We start from the raw sequence: 25,075 nt of genomic DNA, 5'->3' as shown, positions 1-25,075 counted from the left end.
ACCACTTATTACATATAAAACCAGATTGTTCTATGTGTAAAGGAAATTAACCAATATGTTTTCATATATTGTACAAACATACAAACTTTCTCCAGGGACTATGGCTTTTTTGGTAAGAGCCTCCCCTTTGTTATTGGTTTTCTTATAATAAAAACCAACAAGTCAGTGCCATTTCTGAAATGGCAGTCACTCTTTCAGGATCCTGCATCAGTGACTTAATGCAAGAGGTAGATCAAAAATCATAAAATTGAATCTGAAACTCTGTTTGTACAATGCTACTAAAGATCCACTTAGCCAATTATAACAGCAGCCATAAATATCTTTAAATCCTTTCACCTGATCATCTCATTCTTTAAAATTATGACTGATTTTTTAAAGTGAAAGTGAAGTCGCTTAGTCGTGTCTGACTCTTTGCGACCCCCTGGACCATAGCCTACCAGGCTTCTCCATCCATGGGATTTTTCATGCTAGAATACCAGAGTGGGTTGCCATGTCCTTCTCCAGGGATCTTCCTGACCCAGGGATCGAACCCGGGTCTCCCGTATTGCAGGTAGATGCTTTACCCTCTGAGCCACCAGCATATATATAATTATCCAACTATTGTTGGACAGTTGGATATTAGAATTGAATGTTAGAGACAACAGAATCAACAAATGAGCAATGAAAGATAAAAGCTTGAAAATGGAGTATTAATAGTCAGGTGGTGTCTGTATTATAAGTATAAAGATCAAAAGTATACAAGAGGGGTTACAGACGAATGCAGAATTGTATGTGAACTGTGATTAAAATGATATGAAAAATTTTAAGTGAAGTAACTTTTGTGTTAGTTAGTATTAAATATTAGTAAAATATTGCTACAAAGTTGTTGAATACGTTGCTTAGCATATTTTTGTTCCATAGCACTTCAAGGAGAAATTGAAAGGATCAGCCAAAATGACTGCAGGTCACACCATCAACAGTAAGGTGTCTCTTGGTGCCATTTAGCAACTGGCTGCATCCATTTGTGGCATCCTCAAAGAATGTCTGTACTTTCTAAGCACCCTCACCAACTCCCAGAGAGTCATTTACATGGTGGAACAATTTCTTCTGGAGTGTCTTATCTGTCTAGTTAAAACCTCAAGGAGGAAGATGATATTTGCCAGTCCATAAAATGACATTTGGCCACCTGACCTTTGACTTTTAAGAAGTGGCAGAGGGTCTCTAATGGTTCGAGTGAGCCTTGGATTTCTGTGTTATCGTAGTGACATAGTGACAGCCCCTCTCACAAGAGCATGCCTTGGCCAGTCCCTTCTCAAGTCTCAGAAGGCTGAACTCTCGGTCGCTGGGTTGCAGGTTAAAGATAGCTGGGCATTCCCACCTCTTTAAAACTGATTTACCTAACACATATATTGACCTTTTTAATGAAAAGAAGGAAGGCCCAAAGAGTGAAATACTTGCTCTTCACCTATACCAATAAATTATTTTGAAAAATTGCAGTTTCCAGAAATGTACTCACCATGTCATCTCTGTCTTTTTCTACGTGTATTTTTTTCATATTCTTCTTTTTTAAAATTTTATTGGAGTTGCTTTACAAGGTTGTGTTAGTTTCTGTTATACAGCAAAGTGAATCAGCTGTAAGTACACATATATCTTCTCTTTTTTTGTATTTTCTTCCCGTTTAGGTCACCACAGAGCACTGAGTAGAGTTCCCCGTGCTGGATAATAGGTTCTCCTTAGTTACCTGTTTTATACAGAGTGTCAGTAGTGTATATATGTCAATCCCAATCTCCCGATTCATCTCAGACGGCCCTTTCCCCCTTGATATCCACATGTTTGTTACTATGACTGTGTCTCTGTTTCTGCTTTTCAGACAGGTTCATCATACTTTTGCTTGTGCAATGTTGCTGGCCCTAGTAGAAACTGACTTCTGGCTACTAATGGTCACTGCCCATCAACACAGTATATTAAGTATCTGCCATATTGAAACCACCATCTAAGCGTCACCATGTTTTTGTTTAAAAAATTCCTCTTACTGACTTACTAATTTTAAAGAACTCACAGGCTATTGGAAACAGAACAACTGAAGAACATTCCCAAAGTTCAAGATGAAACTGGTCACGCCATAAGTATTTGCACTGCACCCCCAGTTCTGGGTGATCCTCAAGTGAGTAGCATAGCCGGCTTAGATTAGCTGAGGCCTGGGTGTCCCAGCTGGAGTGACTATGCGTGTAAGAGAAAGTCAAATACCAGGTACCAATTTTTAAAAAGGGATGAATTTGGTAAGGTAGTGAGAATAAAGAGCAGTTGTCAATTTCTGGAAAGTGAGTAATGGAATAAAAATTATGACTAGGGGATGGATTCATTGATGAATGTGGCCAAGGGGCTGAAGACAGGAGTCCACCCAGGAGAGCTGGGTCAGTGCCTGCATCGCTGGGGCATCTGCTGAGAAAATGGGGAAGACAAAAGTCAGATCTTTTCCAGAAAAGAAATCTTCTGGGTTTCATAAAGTACTGAACGCGAGATAAGAAGAAGGAAGGGTAACCAAGGGAAAGGAATTCTAAGCATTTGGAAACTGTTGTTGTGCGGGTGTTGATGACAGGCTGGGGACAGAGTACCTATAATAAGAGGGAAGAGGGATTCCAAGCTGCTTGTTTGGTGTGTTGCCCCTCTCCAGTATCAGTAGGATGTTTATCTGGACAATTAAGGTATAGAATTCGGGAGCGGTTAGGACCAGAGATTGGACCTGTCCGTTCTGTGTTCTTCAGATGAGTGCCCAGGCAGAAGGAGGACCCAGTCGAAAGTCAAGGGGAGGGGCGTCCCTGGTGGCTCCGTGGTAATGAACCCACCGGCCGATGCAGGAGCCACGGGTTCGACCCCTGGTCCGGGAAGATCCCACATGCCATGAGGTCACCCAGCCCATGTCCCACAACTGCTGCCGCCCGTGCTCTACAAAAGAAGTCACCACACAATGAGCAACCTGCGCTTCACAGCCTTGAGAAAGGCTGCGTGTAGCAGCGAAGACCCAGGACAACCAAAAATAAATAAATGAAATTATTTTTAAAAAAGAAAGTCAAGGGGAGGATTTAAGTCAGTGGTGGAGAGGGGGAAAGAGCCAGCAGAGAAATAGGGCCACAGTGTGGCCTCAGACCTGCCTCACTGCCGCCACAGAGGCCATCCGAGGGGACGCTCTGCATCCTCCACAGGCAGTGTTCTCACACAGTGGTGCGGAAAGAAGCCACGTGGTGAGATGAGGGAGAGAGTTTTCAGGGGGATCAGTTGATTACGTCTCTTAAGTCTGCATTGGCAGGCAGGTTCTTTACCACTAGCACCCCCAGGAAGCCCTCATTTATACCACAGAAGCCCGCAAATATTATCGATGAACCTCTCCACTATGGGAATAGTTGAGAAAGGAAGATGAGAACAAAGCAGATGACAAGGGAAAGGGCAGATGAACTCAGAGTGGCCCCGGTGAGGGTTCTTCAGTCAGAAGCCTGGGTGAAGAGGCGTGGAGGGTGGTGGCAGTGAAGCGAGTGGCCAGGTGTGAGGACAGAGGGTCCCCGTAGGAGCCGCCGCTCTGTGGAACGCCCAGGCACCCCTTCAGCCTGTTGGCGACAGTTGCTGGACCACACGCTTTCAGAACACAGGTGAGCTTGAAGGCGCGCTGGAGACAGAGCTGAGGGGATCTCTGGGCTAGTTGCTTCTTATCAGTTACTGTCTCTAGTTTCCAGGTTGGAATGTGGAAAGTGCTGGTCTGTCAAGGTTAAACTGTACCCCAGAGTCTAACAGAATTTAGCTTTTACATCTTTGTGGTTTGTCTGGTTTTTTCAAGTGTCTCAAGAACCCAGTTTTACCTGAAGCTGTTATTTAAAGTTCACTTGGTCCCCAATGCATGTAAACAGCATTGTACATGCTAAGTTGTTTCACTCGTGTCCGACTCTTTGTGACCTGTGGACTGTAGCCCACCAGGCTCCTCTGTCTATGGGATTCTCCAGGCAAGAACCCTGGAGTGGGTTGCCATGCCCTCCTCCAGAGGATCTTCCTGGCCCAGGGATCGAGATTACGTCTCTTAAGTCTGCATTGGCAGGCAGGTTCTTTACCACTAGCACCCCCAGGAAGCCCTCATTTATACCACAGAAGCCCGCAAATATTATCGATGAACCTCTCCACTCCCACCCAGCATCAGCAGGCCAGCACACCACCGGGATTGTCCAGAATAAAGAGTGTCTGTTGGAAGCTGTGAGCTTCTGGAATGTGAGACAGCAGATCGGAGAATGGAACATCCATGTTTACGTTCTTTGGACTTTTCAGATTTTCTTTCCCTCCATTATGTGCAGCTCCCATTGTTGGTGCTCAAAGCACTTCCTATCTCCTGCCAAGATCTGAGGCCTAGGGGTTTCTCTGTCACTGGATCTGCCAGGGAAACTCAGATACCTTCTGTTTCTTGGAATAATTCTTTCCTTGTTCAGTATCTCTACTGGCTGGCCCTGAGCAAGAGGCAGTCCCACTCAGTTCTCAGCACCAGCCGAAAGAACTGTGAGTCACAGATGAGTTCAGCCATCGAAACAGGATTTGGAAACAACGTGAGCTGCAGAGAACACGTGGTCACAGGTAACAAGAGCAAAGCCCTCCCTGCAGGCCATATGGCCCACAGCAGATCTCAGATCAGCCTCTGTGCCCGTGGTTCGTGGGCAGAGAGTAAACAATGATTTTCATTCTATTGTTTCTTTCTCACGCTTCTTTCTACAGAGAGGATTTGAAGAAAGCCTGCGTCAGGTATAAGGGAAAAGCAAATATCTTGTGGTAGACAAGACAGCAGTCAACTGTGGTCACGCAAATACTATTTGAGTTTGTTCTGAAGTTCTTAGTCAAGAAATTGATTGTTTTTACTTTTCTCATATGTCTACTATATCCCGTTTGAAACCCCAAAGACTTTTCTGTTTTCCCCAGTGCTGCTTTCTCCCCATTTCCCAGGAGAGAGAGACTAGCACCCAGGAATAGGTAGGCTGTACCTGGGGGATAGTCCATCTAGTCAAGGCTGTGGTTTCTCCAGTGGTCATGTGTGGGTGTGAGAGCTGGACTATAAAGAAAGCTGAGCGCCGAAGAATTGATGCTTTTGAACTGTGGTGTTGGAGAAGACTCTTGAGAGTCCCGTGGACTGCAAGGAGATCCAACCAGTCCATCCTAAAGGAGATCAACCCTGAATATTCAGTGGAAGGACTGATGCTGAAGCTGAAACTCCAATACTTTGGCAACCTGATGTGAAGAACTGACTCGTTGGAAAAGACCCTGATGCTGGGAAAGACTGAAGGCAGGAGGAGAAGGGGACGACAGAGGATGAGATTGTTGGATGGCATCATCGACTCAATGGACATGACTTTGATTAAGCTCCAGGAGTTGGTTATAGACAGGGAAGCCTGGCGTGCTGCAGTCCATGGGGTTGCAAAGAGTTGGACATGACTGAGCAACTGAACTGAACTGAACTGAACTGACCTGGGGGAATGGCCTTTCCAGGAAAGTTCACATTGCCAGCCAGTAAACCGTCTGTATTTGATAAAAAGTTTTCTTGCCAAATAAACCTATCCAAAGCTGATTTTTGAGCCGTAGAGCAAGCTAGTCTGAACCTCAGTATCCAGTTGCTTTTAACATGCAGTAATGTGTTGTGACGCTGTCAAGAAGTCTGTTTTAGAAGTGACTAAACCTAGTGGCGCTAGCGGGAAAGAACCCACCAATGCAGGAGCTTTAAGGGACGCAAGTTTGATCCCTGGGTTGGGAAGATCCCCTGGAGGAGGGCATGGCAACCCACTCTAGTATTCTTGACTGGAGAATCCCATGGACAGAGGAGCCTGGCAGGTTATGGTCCATGGGGTCACAAAGAGTTGGACACAACTGAAGTGGCTTAGCAGGAAACCCAGTGAAGATGAGCTCTGTCCTCGTATGGAGATTAGAGTGTGAAGAAGGGTCAGAGAGACCTGAATAAAGGCGTGAAGGTGAGACAGGAGGAACAGGCAGGAAAGAGAATGCAACTGGAGCACCACCATATCCCAGGCCAGGGACACATCCTCAGAAAGGTTCAGGCCAAGGGCAGCAAGTAAAGAGGAAACGGGTCCTACTGCCGGAGCTGTCGGATGACAGGAGGTGGTGACCTGATGATCGCATTAACCACAGGCCTGTCCCAGGAGGCCAGGGAGCAACCTCACTCTAGCCTTACCAAAGCCCCAGCCTGGGGTTGGAGCTCTGCGGAGCCTGCAGGCTGGGGCTTCTGTAAGCCCCTTGCCCCTTCTGGCAGCAGAAAAATAGGGGCCCTGTTGGTTTTGGTTGGCCACATGCTGTCTGAGAAATGGCCTCACTGAGAAATATATCTGCTGGTCAGCATCTCGCCTTCTGCAGTCAGAGCTTCAGGGAAATGAAGGCCTCCTGCCCTAGACTGTATGTCAAGAGTCAGTTCCATATATATGAAATCGAGAAAAGTGGTACTAGTGAGCCTGTTTGCAGGGCAGGAATAGAGACGCAGTTATAGATACACACATGCACAGAATGGACTTGTAGACGCGGGGGGGGGGTGAGGGGGGTATGAATTGAGAAAGCAGCATTGACATATATACACTGCCATGTGTAAAATAGGTGGCTAGAGGGAAGCTGCTGTGTAGCACAGGGAGCCCAGCTCGGTGCTCTGTTGATGATCTAGAGGGGTAGGATTGCGTGGGAAGGATATATGTATTCTTAGGGCTTCCCTGGTGGCTCAGCTGGTAAAGAATCCGCCTGCAATGTGAGAGACCTGGGTTTGATCCCTGGGTTGGGAAGATCCTCTGGAGAAGGGCATGGCAACCCACTCTAGTATTCTTGCCAGGAAAATCCCCATGGACAGAGGAGTCTGGCAGGCTACATCCAGCCCATGGGGTCTCAAAGGGTTGGACACGACTGGGCAACTAAGCACATAGCACACATGGCTGATTGACAGTGTTCTGCAGCAGAGACCAACACAACATTGTAAAGCAATTAGACTCCAATTTGAAAAAATAAACAAAAACAACAAAAAAAGACAATCTGGGGGAAAAAAGTCAGCTTCTCCCCTGGATACCTGGGGTGCTGCCTAGAAAGATGACAGTGACTCAGGTCATTTTCTGTCTTCTGTGGTTCAGGAGGAGAAGCCTCCTTAAGAAAGACTGGCAATGCCTGACCTTCTGATACCAAATCATTAAGTATTTTAGCAACTTGCCACGGTTCTGCCTGAAGAAGACTGCAGTAGCAGCTGGACTCGGAGGCACTCGGGATTGGGGATATACAGACCAAGGTCTTAGCTGCCTTTGAAGCATCTCCTGACTTTGAGGTCCCCATTGGAACTCCAGTTGTCCCCTCTCTTTACTCAAAATGCATTCTCTTATTAATAAATCTGTGCTTCCAGAGGCTCTCCCCCATCGAAGCTTCTAGTATTTGGTTCCAGTAGTGTTGGCACTGAAAGAGTTTCTATGAAGAAGAGTTTGTTTTTGCCTCCCCGTTTCTCATGGAAATTATTCCATGAAAATAACTCAGTGGGCTTGAAAATTCTTGGCTCATTGTCCCTTAATAGCTTGGTCGTATCTGTAACTTACATTGAATAACTGAGTGAGAGAATTAAGCTTTGACTAACACTCTTTCACATGTATCGACGCTCTGTTGATCTTTACCCCAATATATAAGGTGACCAGGTAGGAATTATTCTTACCATCTTAGAGTTGAGAAAACTTAGGCTCATAACAAGTAAGAGACCTAACCAGGAACAGGTGTAGAACCCAGGTCTCCTGATCCCTGATTCAGAACTTTTAAAGGGAATCTAGAAGAATGGTCAGAGAAGGCAATGGCAAGCCACTCCAGTACTCTTGCCTAGAGAATCCTGTGGATGGAGGAGCCTGGTAGGCTGCAGTCCGTGGGGTCGCTAAGGGTCGGACACGACTGAGCAACTTCACTTTCACTTTTCACTTTCACACATTGGAGAAGGAAATGGCAACCCACTCCACTGTTCTTGCCTGGAGAATCCCAGGGACGGGGGAGCCTGGTGGGCTTCCATCTATGGGGTCACAGAGTCGGACACGACTGAAGTGACTTAGCAGCAGCAGAAGAATGGTGGCCAGGTGCATGGTGTGAGGCAAAATAAGACAAGTTGTGTTTCAGTAAGCACATAATATACAAGACTAGGGGCAGAGGCATGGGTGTCCAGGAAAAGAAGTCATGGTTTTTTCATCAAGAAGCTTAAAGCTTAATTGGAAGGATCCAACTGCTACACCTAGAAAGAATTAGCCTTAATGAAGGTGAGTGAAAGGAAAGAAGAGAGTTCTGGAATGCACCAATACAGTCTCTGGGGGAGGAACTAGAAGTGAATGTTGGGCAGAGATAGGACTGCGTAACCAGAGACCGAGGGGCTGGGAGCGGAGATGGGCAGTTAGTATTTAATGGGGACAGAGTCAGCTTAGGAAGGTGAAAAATTCAGGAGATAGTGAGACTTGCACAACAATATGAACATACTTAGTGCTACTGAACTGTTCAGTTAAAATAGTACCTTTTATATTATGTGACTTTACCACAATAAAAAAAAAAAAAACTTTTTTCTTTTTTTAAAGAGCTAGCAAGCAGGGCCTTCTGGCCAGGGGTCGTTTGGGTGCAGGCAGAATGTGCAGGAACTGTCCAGTCTAGAGATGATGAGCTAAAGGTGAGGTCCACAAGCTCCACAGAGGTCAGGTTGAAGAGTCTGGACTAGTAAAGTGAAGAACTGGGTAGATGAGGTCTGAAGGCACACTGGGGTCATCCTGAGTCTGTGAACAGCAGGATCGTGACCTGCAAAGGCAAAGCAAACGGTATCTAACAGAGAAGTCTCCAGGCTGGTGTGATGCCTCCTGTGAGAGGCGGTGAGCAAAGGGGGACAGAGAGCAGTCTGGGACTCCTGGTGGAGAAGAGCCTGGGGGAGGCTAATAAAGAGCATCGAGCTCAACTCTGAGGATGTTTAGATTTGAATAGGAGATGGAGAAGGCGCTTCAGGTGGAGGTGACACACAGCAAAGTAAGGAGTAAGAAGGGAAGATCCTGGCTTGAAAGAAGTTATTAAACAGGATGGGATGAAATGATGGGAATGGCTGCTCAGGGGCTGGGAGGCAATTAGAACTTGTATTGCATGGGGTAGCAAATTAGAGGAAGGAAGTTGGTATGATGAAAGCCGTTCTGGGAAAACAAGCCTGGCAGCGTCTTAGACAGGATTGGAAGGGAGAAAGATTAGAGGCAGAGAAACCAGCCAGGAGACTCTGTCAGAAATCTGGGTAAAGCCCCTGGGAGTCGTGGCACAGAGAGGGAAGAGAAAAAGGTGACTGTGCAAAACAAAGAAAGCAGAAACTTGGGATTTCAGGGAGGATGCCATGGGCAGATATGACTTGAGGGCCCTAATTTTGAAGATGAAAAATAATGGTTCTACTGGGATAAAATGGGGTGTTATGGGAAAGGAACCCCATTTTTAAAGGGGAAGGCGATAGTTCCATTTGGGGCAGCCAAATAAAGATACTCCCATCTTTGAGACTATGGGCCTAGAGGTGGAGGGGTTGGGACCGATGTCTGATGGCCGATGCTGGACAGTGAACCACATGAACGAGTGCCGCTGGAGGGATTGGGGCCCAGAGTAAGGAAGAGGAGGCAGAAAGGAAAGACAAGAATGACAGGAGAAACCAGTGGAGAGCCAGTGAAACACATTTACACATCTGAATGGACTTTGAAAGTGGTCCAGTGGTTAAGAATCTGCCTTCCAGTTTGAGAGACGTGGGTTCTATTCCTGGGAGGGGAAAGATCCCACATGCCTCAGGGCAAAATAAGCTATAACTACTGAATTTGCTTGCTAAGTCTGAGCACCACAATGAAGACTCAGTGCTGCTGCTGCTGCTAAGTCGCTTCAGTCATGTCTGACTCTGTGCAACCCCATAGATGGCAGCCCACTAGGCTCACCCATCCCTGGGATTCTCCAGGCAAGAACACTGGAGTGGGTTGCCATTTCCTTCTCGAATGTGTGAAAGTGAAAAGTGAAGTCACTCAGTCGCAACATCCCCCAAAAAAGAATGAGTTGAAGATTATCTTCTATCAAAGAGAGGGGAGGATCTTCCCTTGTGGTGCAGTGGATAAGAATCCACCTGCCAGTTCAGGGGACACAGTTTCGATCCCTGGTCCGGGAAGATCCCACATGCTGCAGAGCAGCTGAGCCTGTGTGCCACGACTACAGAGCCTGCACTCTAGAGCCCGCAAAGAGCAACTACTGAGTCTGGGGGCCACAACTACTGAAGCCCCTAGAGCCTGTGCTCCACAACAAGAGAAGCCCCCACAATGGGAAGCCCACACACTGCAACGAAGAGCAGCCCCCTGCTCATCACAACTAGAGAAATAGCTCTTGAAAAGCAGCAAAGACCCACTGTGGCCAAAAACTAAATGAATAAAATGTTAGCGAGAAAGAGTGGGGAGGCTAAGAATGGGAACTGAGAAGGCTGTGGGTCTGCACAGGAGGTTGTGTTGCTACAAGAGCAGTTTTCCTAGTGGCAGGGGACTCCCCACCCACCTGAAATGATGTGCTGGGCTCCGGACTCCCTCCCCCTGGCCTTCTCAATTCTGACTGGTTCTCTGGGGGCCTGGCAGGAGAATACTCTTTCTTTCAAATCTTAGTCACAAGTAATTAATAGTTATGTTTCTAAACTACAGATCTAATCACACATCTTAAGTTGGACGAGTTAACGTGGGCAGTGGTGGAAGGTCTGAGGAGAAGGGAAGCCCACCGATCAGAGGGGGCATAGGGTGGCCAACACTGCTTTAAAAGGAAGAAGGAGGGACTTCCCCAGTGGTCCATTGGTAAAGAATCCACCTTCCAATGTAGAGGATGCAGGTTTGATCCCTAGTTGGGGAACTAGGATCCCACGTGCCGCGCGGCAACTGAACCTGTGCACAGCAAGAGAAGCCCGCGGGCTGCAAGGAAAGATCCTGCGTGCCACAAGGGAGACCCGGCACAGCCAAAAATAAAAATTAAAAAAAGAAAAGGGACGAAGGAGAGAAGGGAAAGGAGAAAAGGAAGAGGAAGTGAGCACATCTGAACCCAAAGCAAAGGCCTTGTGGCGGGGGATGAGCAGCAGCTACAGAGAGGCAGACGGCACTGCCGGCCCCTCCTTCCTGCATCTCCAAGAACCCAGGACCGGCCACTGCAGCTAACGCTTAACTCATGATACACCTTCCCCTTGTTCCAGAAGATCGATGTCTGCTTCTCTGTCACCACTTGCTTCATCTGCTCTTGCTTTGTTTGCCTTCTCAGTACTTCTGCCTGCTGTTTCCCTGCTGCTAAGCTGCTAAGTCACCTCAGTCGTGTCCGACTCTGTGCGACCCCATAGACGGAAGCCCACCAGGCTCCCCCTTCCCTGGGATTCTCCAGGCAAGAACAGTGGAGTGGGTTGCCATTTCCTTCTCCAATGTGTGAAAGTGAAAAGTGAAAGTGAAGTCGCTCAGTCGTGTCTGACCCTTAGCGACCCCACGGACTGCAGCCTACCAGGCTCCTCCATCCATGGGATTTTCTAGGCAAGAGTACTGGAGTGGCTTGCCATTGCCTTCTCCGTGCTGTTTTCCTGGTCTGTGTTTATTGCGACGGTGCTCCCTTGACTAAGCATAGTTATGACAACTGATGTTGACTCTGCACCTTGTTGGCACCTGGAATTCAGCCACTGGCTCACAGACCACAGCTCCGGCTGAGGACCCTCATCCCCAGGGGTCCTTTCTGATCCTCGTGAATTCCTCCATGGTCATAACGGCCCTTCATGCTAATGCGTGGTCTTCCATTGCTCTGTGTCCCCTCTGCCTGTGTAATTGCATGTGATCAGAAGGAAGGCGGAATTGAATCCTAGAGCCGTGGTGTTGGCAAGGACTTGAGAAATCACCCCAGCCAGCCTCCCACTCACGAGGAATCCCTGCAACAGCTTTTGTTTAACTTATTAAATAAATAGCTTTTCGCTCGATTTAAGCTGTTCCCAAAATAAATATTGGGTGGGCGATCCAAGGAGAGGTTTGAGAGTTGATATTACCAAGAATATCAAGACGAGCTCACTTTTTGAAAATTCAGAACTTGGTTGATTGTTAAGAATCTTCATTGTGCTTGGCCACCATGCCTTCCATGGAGACTGCACTGATGCTATCATGGGGGCACCCAGGAAATCAGATGACAGGTCAGTGAAACCCCGTCCACAACAGGGCCACTCCTTCCTAAATGTGTGAGGCAGCTCCTAAGGTGTGTTTTGAGTGACGTTTACCTTGAAGAGCCCCACTCAGGCAGCAGCTACTTCTCTGTGTGTCCCACACCATTAAGCCCATTTGAACATGGTTCTGTCGGGTCTCTGTGCCATTAGGACGCTGTTTTGCTTCTCTGTCATCCAACATGCTAGGCTGCATGTACACAAAACTGTTTCATGTGACTAAGGACCAAGTCTTTGGGGCCAGGTGAGTGTGGTTTGCTTTTCCTACACACACACACAACATCTGGGAAGGAAGAAATATTGAACAAGTGGAAAAGCTTTGCTAACGTGACAGAAAACTTGGCATCATCTATCATGTCCTGCGCTGTGCCTCCTGAGGCTGTGTGGCCCACTTCCTTTCTCACTTCTCACCTCTCAGTGGCATCGCCAACAGGATGTGAAGGCCTCCTTCCAAGGCCCGTGTGTCGGGCCCTTATAGTATATGGCCCCGGTGGTGGTGTTCGGTTGTCCAACTCTTTGTGACCTCATGGACTGCAGCACACCAGGCTTCCCTGTCCTTCCTTGTCTCCCAGAGTTTGCTCAAACTTATCATATCCATTGAGTCGGTGATGCCATCCAACCGTCTCATCCTCTGTCACTCTTTTCCTCCTGCCTTGGATCTTTCCCAGCATCAAGGTCTTTTGCAAGGTTCTTTGCATCAGGTGGCCAAAGTAGTGGAGCTTCAACTTCAGCATCAGTCCTTCCAGTGAATATTCAGGGTTGATTTCCATTAGGATTGACTGGTTTGATCTCCTTAATGTCTAAGGGACTCTCCAGCACCACAGTTTGAAAGCATCAATTCTTCAGCGCTCAGCCTTCTTTATGGTGTGGGAGGTGTGGTTTGTCCCATGAAGTCTCTAACCCCACCATCTACTTTACGACATTTAATAATCCCCGGTGCCATCTTCTCCAGTTACTCATGGTTAGAGACAAACACCCTTGTGTCTGTACTTTCTGAGTAAAGGAATCAAAGACTAGCTCATTATCTGACCTCAGGACCAAGGCACCGGAAATGCAGGGTTAGTGTTTGCTGCCCTGGTGTCATAGACCCTGGTGTCCCTTCCTGTTCCCCTGGACACTCCTATGTTCTCCTGCCTCTGAGCCTTCACTTACAGTTTTCCCGTCTGCAGGCACTCTCCCCTCTTGGGACCCTCTAAAGTCAGCTGAAAGTCTACCACTTCTAGTGTGTTTGTCTCTCAGTCTTGTCTGATTCTTTGTGACCCCATGGACTGCAGCCCGCCAGGCTCCTCTGCCCATGGAATTCTCCAGGCAAGAATACTGGAGTGGGTAGCCATTACCACCCCTAGTGGTCACAGTAAATCTGACCTTGTGTTCTTCCCAGCCTGGATCGAGTCACTGAAGTCCACTGGAGTATAAGCCCCAGGAGGGCAGAGACCCCCATTTTTGTTCATTGCCAAATACTCAGCACCAGGACAGAGTTGATGCTTGAGAAGTATTGTTGAATGAAAGACAGCGATTACTGTCTGTAAATTTAGCGGCCATCTGAGGTGTATCTCTTCTGTCCGTGTTCATCCTTCTGTCCGTGTCCACCAGCTGCTAAGCTTCTTGAGAGCAGAAACCATGACTTTGTGTCACCCTCTAGCAGAGTCTATAACACACGAGGAGCTCCATAAATACTGGTGATCACGTTTACGACATGGTCACTCAGTAATGTTCCCTTAGCGTGGGGTGGGCTGGGGGTTGGGGAGGCAGGCAGAGTGTCTTTCTCTTGCTCTTATAAAAACCACCTTTAGCAGCTTTTTAAGGAAGCCCAAGGGCTCCTGTCCTCCCACTCAGCACTTGACTGTTTAGAAAGGATAGTCTTAAGAGCATGACGTTGTTAATACTGCATTCCTCGTATATAAATTTTCGAAGGACTGTATAGAATTGTTCAGGAATCAAGTTATCCAGGGATTGGTTAGTTAATTCCTGAGTAAGCCGCTCTGAAAACTGATTTTAATCCTATTTCAAATGGAGAGTTGGGAGAGGGCCAAAAAAGGGTATATTATTGTATCTTGTAGGAGAGAGGAATCCAGCGGATATTCACTGAGTTATGGCGCCAGAGCCTTCCTTTTTTCTGTTATTGTGAATTATTGTGCTCATCGAAAGCCAGGTCAGCAAAGTGAGACTCCAGCATCCCACTTCCTCTCAGCTGAGGTCTTCTGTAATGGAGACCTTCATAAACAAACACTGCATACACTTCATGTGGGATCCTTCTGAAGTTCATGCTGTTTAATGTAAAGTGTAATCATTATTATACATTCCTTCTAAGTTCTGAAGTGTCCCTGGCTTCTGAGATAGCTGTTGATGAAACGTTTTTTGTTTAATAAAAGATAACTAGCTTTCTACCACTCAAAAAAAATCTTCAGTATATAAGCTCAAAGCAGTCCTTTTGCTTAGCTACTCCATTCGTCCTTCCTCTTGCCTCTTTCCTGTGGGTGGCAAGCTCACATGGCTGTAGGGCCAGGAGGATAAAGTCAGCGAGCTGTGAGGGCACAGCAGGAGACACACCTGTATGCCATGTAAGGGGGCAGGGCTCCCCAGCCCAGGCTAATTGCTGCCAAGCACAGACCTGTAGCCCTGAGTTGCCAGAGCCTCGGAATTTCAAAAGAAGCCAGAAATCCAGATTTTTAAGAAATACCACTTAATTTCTAAATGTTAACAACTAATTGAAAAAGAACTTTTAACTTTTTGCAGGCTAAACCATTTATGTGTCTGTGTAGCAGTTTTGCAACCTTTGTTCTGTCTTTCAGGCATTCCTGCCTCTGGGCACCTGAAAGTCCTCCTTGGTCATCGGTTTCACTGGGCCACCTACTTTTTTAAGAGGGTGATCACGGACATCCAGAGTGTGTATGCCTGCAGAAAAGGGACCAGAAGGAGCATCTAGGCAGATGCTCAGCGAAGGCTTGTCTCGAGAACAAGTCTCAAGCTTCTTTTGCATGATCCCTCCTCTCTTAGAAGTCTGGTCACACGTGGGTTTTAGTTACCCATCATTGCATAACGTATGACCTCAAAATTCATTGACTTAAAACAATAATACACATGTACTATCTCACAGTATCTGCAGGCCAGGAATTTGAGAGCAACCTGGCTGGACAGTTCTGCTCCAGTTCTCTCATAGGGTTACAGTCAGGTTCTCAAGGGGGAGCCGCAGTCATCTGAGGACTTGGCCTGGGCTAGAGGATCTTCCTCGGTGGCTCTTTGTCCCGGCTGGTGTCAAGCTGGTGCAGGCGGTTGGCAGGAGGCCTCAGTTCCTTGCTGTGTGGGCCTCTGCATAGAACTGCTTGAGCATCCTCACAACATGGCCACCAGCTTCTCACAGAGTGATCGATCCAAGAGAGAGCAGGGTGGCAGCTGCAACGTCTTTTATAACCTAGTCTCAGCAGTCACATCATTTCTGCAGTACCCTGTTGGATTCAGTGTGGGAGGGGATTCACTGTTGAATATGACGAGGTGAGCATCTAGGAGCCATCTTGGAGGCTCCTAGGTGCTGTGTGTCACAGCTGTGCTCACAGCAGTCACTAAATCCTTTTAGTTTATTTTGATTGCACTGGGCCTTCACTGCTGCTCACCGGCTTTCTCTAAGTGTAGCAAATGGGGGCTACTCTTTGTTGTCTCATTGCAGTGACTTCTCTTGTGAAGCCTGGGCTCCAGTAGTTGCAGCATGTGGGCTTAGCTGTTCCACAGCATGTGAAATCTTCCCAGATCAGGGGTCGAATTGGTGTCCCCGGCATTAGCAGGCAGATTCTTATCCAATGTCCCATTAGGGAAGTTCGGTAGTCACTAAATCCTTTTTAAACAGATGATCACTGAGAGTAGTTTTAAAAAAAAAAACCTAAAGGAATAACGTTTATGCCCTAGTGATTTATCCCTAATATTCATCTCATTCACTGTTGTGTTCTTGAGATGAACCTCAGGAATTAAATACCCTATTTTCATATCCTGTCTTAAAACTGTCATCCCCAAATGTGTCAAAAATCACGTTTCAAAAGTTGATTTAAAAATTCTACCTGTATCACCTCTCACAGTGATAGACTCAGGTATACTGTTTGCTTTTCAGGGAAGGGCTTTCAATTACTGCTTCCCTCTGTCTGCTTTGCGGGGTTTCCCTGTTCTCATGTTCTCTGGATTGTCTGAGATGACACTTCTCTAGTGAGCCTAATGTTTTTTAAAGATTTGAAAGGAAAATCCCCAAGAAGTAGTGTCCTGAGCCAAGGATGGTACCCGCTTTGGTATATTAATACCATTTGTGAAGACTAATAGCCCCCAGAGACTTCCTGGGGCCCTCTGAATCAGTAGGAGAGGGGTGCCAGTTTTCAGAGGGCCAGAAGTTCCTGCCACTGTATCTATTTTGGGTATCCCCTGTGCCAGTCCCGACCCCAGATCCAGCAGCAGGACCGAGTGGGAGCTGCTGCCTGCTTCCAAACATAGACACACAAAACACAGACACATACCACATACATCACTCAGGCTGCACCTCGCAGACATACAGATACAACACACACACACCCGCCCTCAGGCTGCACCCTGCCTTTGCCTCCTTTAAGACCACCCTAAATATTCATTTTAACCACATTTCGCCTCAATAAAAATGTTCAGGGGAAGGAAACGTGCCCCACCGTGATTTCCCCTAGGAAAATCCCTGCTAGTAGCTAGTGCTTATTTGTTCAATAAACAAAACCTTAGTCTGGGAATTGAAGGTCAACACCAGGCAAATCCACACTAGTGTGCCTTGCGCAGTGCTCTGGGGCCAGCGCATCTGCCTGCTCACCGCGCGGTGGGGTGGGGGGGGGCCGCTTCGCCCCGCCCACTCCGCCTTAGCCCTGGTCACCAAGAAGGGTATAGGTAGATGAAAATGAAATGCATAATTCATAAGGCCCGGAGTGGCGTGCGATCTGTGGAAGGGGAGTGGTAATTACAGAACTGAGAAAGGAGGCTGCAGGCGTGTAAGTAACCTTTCTAGGTTAGAGGCTGCTGTGATAGATGGCCCGCATTGTTCTATTCCTGACCTTTTTCTGAACTTCCCTTTAGAAGAACAGAGGAAATACACTTCTGCCTTTTCCCATATTGTTTGTGAATAATACCTTCAGATGCCAGCTTTGAGCGTGTTTGTGTTCTTGCGTTTGGGGGTTTTGCTTTCCTTGTCCCCTCCCCAACTCCAACCCCAGGCTTTGCTGCTTCCCATAGTGAAACCTAGTCCCAAATTACTTCATTCCAGTATTAATGGTAAATACAGAGGCTACACAAATATTTGTCCATATTGAACACAGTACTGGGAAAGAAAAATACCCACATAGCATCATTTCCCCACCTCCGCCCCCTGCCTTTCCCTCCCAAAGCTGGTTCCCCCAGGCAAGCAGGACAGGCCTGAGAACGGTCCTAAGGATAATGCAGATGGGTCGGTGACAAAGTGTGGGATGTGGCCTCTCAGTAGGGATGATGGAACCGATGACAGACCTTCAGCCCCACCTTGCAAATGGAGCCATTTTCACCAGATGTTAAGGTGCACCTAGGAATGAAACTCACATTTAAACTGCTGATGCAATTGCAGAGAAAATAAAAAGCATAACCAGGCTAGGGACCACGTGCCGTATTTCTTTTATCAGCCTTACCTCTACGCAACCCCAAGTCTTCGTTGTACATGCTACACTTCCTCCAGCGGTATTGATTTCCTGGTCTGAACTGTGAGTCCCCAGTGATGGCCCTGTGATCATCTGAAGTCTGTCAACCTCTGTAAAGTCAGGGGACCCCAGAAGAGAGGGGAAGGAAGACATCTGTGTGATTTTTCACACAAGTTAGCATGGTTAAAGAGTCAGGCAGAATTGTTCCACTTAGCCGCCAAGTTGAAGCTAGAGTTGAATCTTTGGAGGTATTTGGGGTTGTTTTGTTTCTTGAAAAACAAACCGTTTTTGAGCCTGAATGAAAAGGAACTAGACAGTTGTGGCTTTCAACGAGGAGTTGGAATTTGATTGGTTAATGCTGACTGAACACCTGTTGTGTGCAGAGCACCACCAGGCTGCTCTCTGGCGGCTTAGCACTTCCTTGGGAAGCAAACATAGGCTCTGTCTTCTCAAGGAACTTTTGATCTCATGGGGAAAGCCAGGACAAGCCTAAATGTACACATACAAAGACCTGATTACCTAACTGACACTCTACGGAGGTGAGGGTGACAAGCTCAGTTACTTTAAATGATTTTCCAAAACTTCGTACCAATGATGACCATTCTTTCAAACATTCATTTAATTGCTTGTTGTTTCCTTTTTTTTTAGTTGTATCTTTTAAAATCTCCCTAGCTACCTCCTCACTTCCCATCTCCATTTGTTATTTCTTTCCTCAATTCCAGATAAATAGTTTCTTCTCTTCAGCTACCATTCCTTCATATCTTTTAAAGATACAAACTTCCTAGGTCAAGCCTCTCCCATTAAAAATAAAGGACTTCTCCATGGAAATCCCCATTATCAGAAAAGTACTAGACAGGGCTCACTTGTTCTCTGTCCCTTCTCTTGCCTGACACATAAACACATGCATGTACGTGCTCAATCATGTCCAACTCTTTGCCCCACCCTATGGACTGTAACCTGCCAGGCTTCTCTGTCCATGGGATTCTCCAGGCAAGCATACAGGAGTGGATTGCCATTTCCTCCTCCAGGGGATCTTCCTGACCCAGCGATCGAACCCGCATCTCCTGCATTGCAGGCAGATTCTTTGCTGCCTGAGCCATCAAGGAAGCCACACATACATCTGTGATACATAAACAACAAGTAGTAAGAAGTCCCTGTGTTTACTTCTTCCTCAGAAAATGACTTTCGTCAGCAAGCAGCTGTGTGTTGAACATTGACTACATCCTGCAGGGTTTGTGGTAGGAAAAGGAGACTGAGACCTCTGCCTCTCCCAGCCCGTGGGCGTGAAGCGTGACCATCCATATAAGTGGAGGACGCACCCCCACAGCACTTGTGCCAGGTGTACAGAGATGAACAACAGACGTCCACTGCCTCGAGATGCTTTCGGTCCAGCTGAGAAGCCGCTGATTTTTCTCGTTTTAAGAAACAGTTATCAGGGCAGAAATAAATGAAAGGCTAGAACTGGCAGATGTGTTGTGGGGACACAGACTCAGAGAGAGCCTTGGTCAGGACAGAATTCTAGGGGAGGCAGGATTCGAGTTGGAAGCCTTCACGGCCAGAGGAGGGCTTTCCATAGAGGCAAGCTGGGAGCAGGGGGTGAGGGGGGTTGGAAGGGATGCGGGCCGTGCTGCCAGGGCCTCGTCCTGACTGCCCTGGCGAGTCTGGAAGGTTCTGCCCTGTCGCCTCTTGTGCTCCCCCCAGGTAGTCACCCCTCCCTCTCAAGCCGATCTTCCTTTCCTTTTTTCCACCTCCTGAGCCCCAACTGACTGACGTGCGATGCCCTATTTCTACACTCGGTTAGTCCATTCAGCTGGAGTGGGGTTCGGTGCTCCAAGGAACGAGATGAACATTTTAATCTCTTTTGCTGAAGGCTGCTCCATTCCAAAGGCAAGATCCGAGAGTCCCAGCTCTTGGGTTACAAAGAAGCCCCATTGTTCGGATGAGAAAAACAAGTTTCTGGACAGATGAGCTGTGCTGTTCTCATCTGGGGAGACAGCCTGCTCCCCTTCCACCAGCAGAAACGTCTTCCAGGCTCTCATCTGCAATGTGCTGTAGGTCTGTCACGGCGACATCCCGGGCTGTCCCCGGTGGCCTCCATCCCTCTGTCCTGCTGCAGTCGAAGGATGGGGGCCCGTTCAGAGAGTGCATCGGCCCCTGCACTCCAGCAGCCCCTCATGTCAGCTACAAAAAGCCAGCTTTGTTTTTCCTCCATGACCCAAGCGAGCACAAGAAAGCAAACTGGAGTTTTGTTTTGTTTTGTTTCCAGTTCCTCTAGGAAAAGTTGAATATTAGGTTTTCCCTAAATCGGCTGCCTTTGGCTGGAGACCTGGGATTTATGCCCACTCTCTTGTCCTAACTCCCATCAGAACAAACAACCAGCCACCATGGGGGCCGCATCTTTGCCCTGACCAGGGCAGGTCTGAACAGACCATGGTTTCAGTCCCCTCTGCAGCGTGTCCTGCGGTAGAGTTGGGTGAGGAATGGTCCCTCCATTCTCCTTCACCCATCTGGTCTCCTGGCAGCCAGCCTCATCCGCCTGGCTCTTCTTTCTCCACACACCTGTCCATGTGCAGACAGGACACTTCCTGCACTCTGTGGGCCAGAACCTGCTCCGTCGGCCGGGATGGCCACTGGCTTTAGTTGAAAACTTGCTTAGGTAGCGTATCAGCTGCCTTTGGCCCTTCTTTCTCTGTGATTCTCTACCGACAGCACAGTAGCAGGAGGGAGGCCTTGTCTGAGGATGGAAATATGCCCATGGCTACAGGGAAGTCGCCCTCCAGCATGTGTTCAGCACCTTCACTCAGCGGGCTCCTCTCCTTATCTCAGGTTTTGGCTCCGGCTCTCTCGGTTGGTACGTCTCCCGTCGGTGACACTGAATGCATCTCCCTTTCAAAGAAGGAGCAGGTTTATCGCCAGGCCCTGTATTCCTCACCCCCATCCACCAGCCATAAAGACCGCCTCCTGATTTAGCCCTGCGAGCCACGGAGTCGGCTGGTGCCGTAAGAAGGGAAATAACCCGAGGATGAGCCTTGACTTTGGTACCATTCACTTGACAAGAGCTGGGCATCAGGGGGCCCCGAGCAGGACAGCATACTGGCTCTCCAGCCTCGTGCCGGTTCAGTCCAGCCCTGAGAAACATTTCTGAGAACTCACTATGGGCCAGTGGAAGCTAAGTGTTAACCAATGGAAAGTTATCCACTGAAATCAATACTTTGCATGTAAGTAAGTAATAGTACCTTCTTAGTGTGCTTTCATTTGGGATAGAGGCCGTTGTTCTGTCGCTAAATCATGTCCAAGTCTTTGCGACCCCATGGACTGCAGCATGCCAGGCTCCCGTGTCCTTCTGCTGCTGCTGCTGCTAAGTCACTTCAGTCGTGTCCAACTCTGTGTGACCCCATAGTCAGCAGCCCGCCAGGCTCCCCCGTCCCTGGGATTCTCCAGGCAAGAACACTGGAGTGGGTTGCCATTTCCTTCTCCAATGTGTGAAAGTGAAAAGTGAAAGTGAAGTCACTCGGTCATGTCTGACTCTTAGCGACCACATGGACTGCAGCCTACCAGGCTCCTCAGTCCATGGGATTTTCTAGGTGTCCTTCACTATCTCCCAAAGTTTGCTCAAATTCATGTCTATTGAGTCGGTGAGGCTATCTATCTCATCCTCTGCTGTCCCCTTCTCCTTTTGCCTTCAGTCTTTCCCAGCATCAGGGTCTTTTCCAATGAGTCAGTCTTCACATCAGGTGGCCAAAGTATTGGAGCTTCAGCATCAGTCCTTCTAGTGAATATTCATGGTTGATTCCCTTTAAGATTGACTGGTTTGATCTTCTTGCTGTCCAGAGGACTCTCAGAAGTCTTCTCCCACACCCCAGTTTGAAGGCATCAATGGCTGAACCTTGAGTTAACTCACTCAAAGGTGTGAAGGAGACCCCTCCTTTCTTCCCAGCCTGACATCCCACTTCCACCCCATTGGGGGTGACACATAACCACTCTGAATAAAGTGGAGGGGCTGCATCTGCCATGGGTCTGGAACTGAAATTCCAAATTCCCTCCCAGCGCAGAGAAAAGAAGAGTACCTCAGGAAGCGAAGGGTGACAGCCAGTGACAGTGCCATGTGGGTGAGGCCTTCCTGGTATCAGCAGACTTCCCAGGGAAGCTCGAAATGCAGTTTCAGTCCTCAGTTTCAGTCAGCAGACTAACAACAAAGCAGAAGAAACAGTCAACCAGCAGAACTAAAAAGAACATCTGAGGTTTTGTCTTCTTTCTCCCCCGCAGTCAGCTGCCCCAGGCTTTGCGCTGCACGCCTGTCGCTGTGAGCCAGGACTCTGGTCTGGTCCTCCTGTTAAGGACCTGATTTCTGGAGGCATGGGGGCCACACTACAAGATGCACACACTCCTGTACAGGCCACTTGTCACCACCTCATGCAGAGAGGGGCAGTGTGCGGGAGGGGCTTGGTGATGCCCACCGCGTCTCTCCACCCAGCTGTGAGTGACACTGGGCGTTGCTTTCTGATAAATCACAGAGCTGTTATGGTTTTGCTCTATGCACTTCTTTTTACATGTGTTGATATTCACAATCAATCAAAGACTTTTTTAACTTTATAAAAGAACCTGGAGCCATATGTGTGTAAAAAGAATCTCTAGGTGTAGTTCAGTTCAGTCACTCAGTCGTGTCTGACTCTGCCACCCCATGAACTGCAGCATGCCAGGCTTCTTTGTCCATCTCCAACTCCCGGAGTTTCCTCCAACTCCCGTTGAGTCAGTGATGCCATCCAACCATCTCATCCTCTGTTTCCCCCTTCTCAGTCTTTCCCAGCCCTCAATCTTTCTCAGCATCAGGGTCTTTTCCAGTGAGTCAGTTCTTTCCATCAGGTGGCCAAAGTACTGGAGCTTCAGCATCAGTCCTTTCAATGAATACTCAGGACTGATTTCCTTTACAATTGACTGGTTTTGATCTCCTTGCAGTCCAAGGGACCCTAAGAGTCTTCTCCAACACCACAGTTCAAAAGCTTCCATTCTTTGATGCTCAGCCTTCTTTATGGTCCAACTCTCACATCCATACATGACTACTGGAAAAACCATAACTTTGACTAGATGGACCTTTGTCGGCAAAGTACTGTCTCTGCTTTTTAATATGCTGTCTAGGCTTGTCATAGCTTTTCTTCCAAGGAACAAGCATCTTTTTAATTTCATGGCTGCAGTCCCCATCTGCAGTGATTTTGGAGCCCAAGAAAATAGTCTGTCATTGTTTCCATTGTTTCCCCATCTATTTGCCATGAAGTGATGGGACCAGATGTAGACACGTGCCGAAATCTAAGATTCCATTTCCCTGGCCAGCAGGTGCTTCCACAGACATTTACTGAGCATGTACTTTCGCCAAAAGTATGAGCAGAAAATCTGGTAATATTATAGTCCCATGGGGTGTTGGAAGGCAAGAGCAGGCTTTCTCCAGCATCCCCTGACTTCATGATAACAAGCCCCAGAGACCTGGGAGATACGGGATCACTGGGTTTTGGGTGGGCTGAGTAGACACAGTGCAGCAGTACATGTCAAGAGGATGAGGAATTCCAGGACAGGGTCCATGTTTTCGAAATGACCCATTATGGGGTCCAAGTCATTCTTCCCAGGAACATTTCTTAAAGCGATTTACAAAGAATTAGAGGCTAACGTCAGAATATCCTCTAGATGTCTGGGAACTGGTTTCCGAATTATACCAATATTGTTAGAAGCCTTTGGAGTTTATAGTTATTGAGTTCCAGATCCAGCCTTTTCTTCTGATAGATAAGCAAGAAGGTTAGAGTTTAGCGCTGAACTTTGCAGAGTTGAAGCAGAGCTGGGAACCAAGGGTCAGCACAGGGGTGGGGAATGGGAGGGTGGAGATATATGTGTGTGTGTGTGCACATGTGCACACACTCATATATTTAGTGTACACCGGGCAAGTCTTCCTCAGAGCCAAAATGTTCATTGCCAATACAAATCCAAAAAACTTCCGCTCTGATTCTAACATTGTCCTGAAATGGTTGGTTGACTCAAGGAAACGCACTTCCTTTGGGAGACTGTCCAAATATGGCGTGAGAATGACATCACCAGCACAGTCAAACCCTGATTATATATAATCAACTTTCCAGGTGGATGTGATGCTTTGTTCTGATGTCTTGAGCATTTCTGTTCGTGAGAACTGGAGATGCTCAATTACAGCAGCATCACCAGTGAGGATCTCGAATCCTCATAGCACACACACCGTATTATGGCTGTCAGCAGTGGCCCCGAGAAGGAACTTCTAGAACCCCTCTGAAACGATTTCATTGCCTATGTAACGTCAAGCTGGGGCCACCACAGGCACCAGCTGGGTGTGTTTCCTGGCTTCCCTTCTGGAGTTGGAGCCTTTTCACTGTCAGAGGACATCGTCCTCCCCGTCGTACTCCAAGGCAGGTTTTCTTACAGAAGAAAATCTCTAATGTGGAGGGTGTGTGGGGCTCTTGGGATGCACAGCGTTTGGTTAGACCAGGCTCCTGGTCAGCCTCACCCTGTGATTTGTTCCTGGAGCTCTGTCTCTGAGTCACTTTGTCTTTCACCCATTTGTCAAGCACCTCAAAGACAGAGCTGCTTCTTTACTATCTCCTGTTTGCCAAGGAAGCTGTCTCTTTTTCAAAATCGAACCCCAGGTTGACCTTGGATTAGCCAGGCCTCAGTTGCTATCTCCAGTTGGACCTTTCTGGGTCCCCCTGACATGGTATGAACCCATCTTCTAGAAATACTGCCCCGAGGCACTCTCCACCACTCACCTTTCAGGTTGTCTTCTGTGAAGATCCTTTGGGCTTTGGGGTCCAATTTCCCTAAAATAGCCTCCTCCGAGTCCTCAGATTTCTGCCACTCCTAGGGTCCTGTGTGGCCTTGATGTAATCCTTTGCTTCTCAGTCCAGGTCACCAGCTCAAATAGTGCCTCTGAGCAGGTGTCAGCCTTTCCAAGTCTCCTTATTTTTGCGGCGGAAACATAAGATTTAACAACCCATCTGAAATACAATTTTACATTTTGATTGCTTCTGCCCCAGCCATACTGAGGTTACTTTCAATCTACATATATTTGTGGGAACAGGCGTTTTCACTGCAGTTCAATTCAAGTACACCTTATAATATCAGTGATTATAAAATACCATGGACTAACAGAGTATCTTGCTTCCAGAGTTCAAACTGCTCTATAATTCCACAAAACGTAATT

At 47.6% G+C, this 25,075-nt stretch overlaps 1 protein-coding gene and 1 long non-coding RNA gene across 5 annotated transcripts in view; one reads left to right on the top strand and one right to left on the bottom strand.

Annotated features, from left to right (window-relative positions):
- The window catches only part of HIPK2 (homeodomain interacting protein kinase 2), a 213,071-nt gene that overhangs the window by 107,778 nt on the left and 80,218 nt on the right, over positions 1–25,075 (top strand). The gene's annotated exons all lie outside the window — the stretch shown is intronic.
- LOC129552699 (uncharacterized) lies at positions 17,628–25,019 on the bottom strand. Its single transcript, XR_008685289.2, has 3 exons — positions 24,642–25,019; positions 21,933–22,051; positions 17,628–17,753 (listed from the first exon to the last, which is right to left on the bottom strand). It is a non-coding gene; the product is annotated as an uncharacterized LOC129552699 (long non-coding RNA).

Source organism: Moschus berezovskii, chromosome 3 (assembly GCF_049115385.1).
Source record: "Moschus berezovskii isolate FMDL1 chromosome 3, NW_MosBer_1.0, whole genome shotgun sequence".
In the NCBI taxonomy this organism is placed as follows: Eukaryota; Metazoa; Chordata; class Mammalia; order Artiodactyla; family Moschidae; genus Moschus; species Moschus berezovskii.
Note: the sequence above shows the minus strand (reverse complement) of the source record. Positions and strands in the feature narration are given on the sequence as shown.